The sequence below is a fragment of the Gavialis gangeticus genome, unplaced genomic scaffold (assembly GCF_001723915.1).
Source record: "Gavialis gangeticus isolate Ggan-Ray unplaced genomic scaffold, GavGan_comp1, whole genome shotgun sequence".
Lineage (NCBI taxonomy): Eukaryota > Metazoa > Chordata > Crocodylia > Gavialidae > Gavialis > Gavialis gangeticus.
The window spans coordinates 91,532,767-91,536,568 of NW_017729031.1; the positions used below are offsets into that span (position 1 = coordinate 91,532,767).

At 41.2% G+C, this 3,802-nt stretch overlaps 1 protein-coding gene across 7 annotated transcripts in view; it reads right to left on the reverse strand.

Annotated features, from left to right (window-relative positions):
• The window catches only part of HDAC4 (histone deacetylase 4), a 481,696-nt gene that overhangs the window by 108,914 nt on the left and 368,980 nt on the right, over window positions 1-3,802 (reverse strand). The gene's annotated exons all lie outside the window — the stretch shown is intronic.

The window sequence follows — 3,802 nt, forward strand, 5'->3', positions numbered from 1 at the left end:
AAACTGTGTAATGGCACATTTAATTGTTATTATAATAATAGAGCGCACACCAACTGCAGCAATAAGAAAATAACTGAGACAACTGTAATCAAGGTGCAGACCCCAGTGGCTACAGGTTTCCAGAATTTTCAGAACTACTGAAGTTCAGCTGCCTTGAAATCCTTGACTTGAAGATGAAAATGCCCTCTGAGGAAGGGCTGCATCCTGCCTACCAGCACACACTTATGAAAAGATACATCTTCCAAGTCTGTGCTCTGACAAGGGTATGATTCCTGGATCACATGAAGCAGATGAACAGGATGAAGAGCTGCTGAGAAAAGAACTTGTAATACCCATTTTGAACACTGGTGGAATTGAAAAGCATTTCACAATAATTCCCTCCTGATTTTAAATTATCCCCCACTAAACTCAAGTGTGTTAAGGCATTACATGCAAAGAATATATGTGGAGAAGCTACAGCAGTAAAGACTGAGAGATCAAGTGCCCAATGACAAGATTTACAAAAGTTAAGGCTACTTTTGCAACACAGGCTTGGTCTCACTGCATACTGTCTATACTCAGTACTGTTTCCTCTGCTCTTTTTTAAATGGGAAACTTGAATGTACTGTGCTTTGTCATTAGCAGATTTCAGAAAGTAAGGAGAATGTGCAAGTTGGCCAAATTAACATTCCTGAAGCTGTTTCATATTTTGAAATTTCCTGACATGAGCGCTTGACCTTGCAATCTGAGCAATTCACCAGTGCCAGCTTTTTGGTTTTAATTTAAGTAACTAATGCGGCACAGTATGAGAGATTAAATACAAGATTAAACTACAGAGTTAGTATTTAAAACATTTGCAGTGATGCCAGAAATGGTAAGTATTTCCACATTCTTAATATTTCCTTCTCTGCAGCAGACATCCTCTACTCTGTGATCCATTACAACTTAGTTATTCCTCCTCATCTTCCAAGCAAAAAAGCCCCCTTCTTTTACTAAAATTTCTCTCTCTAGCTTTACCCTGTACTGCCAGCAGATGGCTCTGTTCAGAGGTGCCAGCTTCTTAACCAGACAGCTAGTTTCCCAAGTGGAGAAGATAAACTACATTGTGATGAATAAACATCCCAGAAAGATTAACCATTGTCAGACAGGAACTTTATCTACTTAGTTACAATGCATGAAGATGGAAATGAGGATCTACAGCAAAGTCAGATTCCAATGTGACAGTCTCAAGAATTCTCCATCTTAGGGGGATTGCTTGGTAAGAGAAAATATGACTGAGAGTTTCCCTCCTACTAGAATTTAGCGCAAAAGTTGGTGATATTTGGGTGAGTCCCCACTCATTCCATTATTTGCATGACGGTGTCTCCTTAGTAACATATCCTTAAGTAGCTGGGAAAAGTGAAGGTGCCGCAAAAAAGTCTGGAAATGAAAGGACACAGCTACAAGGATCCTGAGTAGCCTGGACCTCTAGGGAGTCTGCAGCATTTCTCTGGCCATAAGACAAAATAGGGTTCTTGTCCTTTCAGGAGTGCTATGAAGATTGAGTTTTCCCAAGCTCTGAAAAGCCCAAATGTCTTGAGTCCCAAAAAATCCAGACACTCTCCTGAATATTTATGTTTCAGAAGGGAAAACCCCTCAGGTTCAAGGAAAGAGCCTCAAAGTGATGCAAGTCTGGGAGTCTGAGGATCCAAGAACACAAGTTTCTCCCAACCCAAGAAGTTCGAGGACACTGAACTGATGCATAAGAATCCGTGGCACTCCCATACCATTCATTTTTCTTCTGTACCTGAGGTTTCCTTTTCTTTATCTAAACATCATTTGTTACAAGCTGCTCCTTAGTTTAAATGAATACTGTTTTGATCATTAAGAACCACATGTTGTGAATGCTACAGAGTGAAGACTATCCTTAATGACAGCTTGGTAAGCACCCAGTACAGAATATATATTACTGCAAACAAACACAAGTACCATTTTTTCTTGCACACAACACACACCTTTCCCCCACACCCTCAAAAATCAGGATGCATATATTAAGTGGGGAAACTGAATTTCTGCCTGGGATAGAAGTACGCCAATTTGCTTCCAGCTCCACAGTGAAACAGCTGTTGACTTAATGGCTCATTGTTCTCAACTCTACAGGTATTAATGATCAGCTCTACTAAAGGGCAATTCTGTTGTCCACTAGCTGCTCCTGGTGTCTGTTTCACAGTCTCTTTAGCTCAGACTCTTCAGCTCTTTTCAAAATCATTGATCTGCCTATGGAGATCAGTCTTCTGCAGCAGCTAGAGATGCAGCTTTAGTTACACAGGAAAGGGAAGGTGAATCAGCTGAGGATTAAGCTGTCACTGTCCATGCAGCCATAATTCTGGACATTTTTTGACCATTCTGCCTTTCAAAAGCAAAGCATGTTTTATATTTGGGGCTGTACTGTATGCGAGAAAATGATAGCAAACAAAGCTTTATTAACTTTCACTTCCAGCCTGGAAGTATAAGTATGCCACAGGAGCCATGTCATGACTCAATTCAACTTCCATTTGAATGGCAACCAAAACCAGCATGAAACATAACAGTAGAGAAAGAACTAGCTTGGCAGTACAATAGATAACCTGGCTCCTGAGTCTGTAAATTCTAGCAACAAATTATAGTTTGAAGGGTGTGGTGATCTAACATAATCATGGTATACCTACTGCCACCTGGTCACTATCATACAAACTGGAGTCCCTGAAGGAAAAATACCTGAGTTCACAGAATCACAGGATTCGAAGAGACCTTAAAGATCATCTAGTTCAATCCTCTGTACAGATATTTCACTATTCCTAAACCATCCCAGACAGACACCTATCACTCAAGCTCTACTTGAAGCCTCCAGGAAAGATTTCACAGCTTCCTTAAGCAGCTTTTCTATTGTTCTGCTGATTTAACTAAGGAGTTTGAGAGATTTCATCTAAATCTGCTTTGCTGCAGGACACCTTATGCCACATGTCCTACCTTCTGTGGCAAGGGAGAACAACATTTCTCCATCTTCTTTATGGCAGCGTTTGAAATATTTGAGAACTATTAACATGCTCCTCCTACCTCCAAAAATCTCCTTTCCTCCAAGATAAACATAGCCAGTCCCTTCAACCTTCTCTCAAACTGCTTGTTTTCCAGTCCACCTAGGATCTGCACTGCTTGCCTCTGGACCCTCTTCACAGCTGTTCTGCTCACTGACTAGAAGAAACACAATTTGTAAAGTCTTTTTTGGGGCAACTGAAACAGAACGACGCAAATCTGACAGAGGTAAACCAAACTTGAAGAAGCTCCTCTGAAAACAAAGCAGTCCAGCTACTTGAGTAGTTGAGAGATCTGGAAAAACGTATAGGTAATATTCCACATAAATTGCTACCAGTGAGCCACCTATGACTTCCTTGTTGTAGACTGGCCAGAGATGGCAACATAGTGGTGAGAGGCAAGAAGCAGGTACTACTCAGGGTGGAAACTGATCCACAGGATCACAAAGTTCAGGCATGACTGGTAACTCGGAAAGGTTTATTTGTGGGACAATGAAAAATCCTGAAGAAAAATGTCTCCAGCAAGGCCTAGATGCTGTGCAGAAATGGAGCTTGGATATTGCCAGGCAGCTGAGCAGAACCACCACTGGGTAAAACTAGTCTGCACAATTTCCTACCAAAGCAAGTCTTGAATGAACGTATCTGCAAAAAAGGACTAAGGAAAAGGTGTTCCTGGTGCTACGTGATTTGCAGTGTTGTCCTCACTGCCTATTAAGAGGTCCAGAGGGAAGACGGACAACCAAATATGAAGGAGGGCAATGTAAAGTTATGGG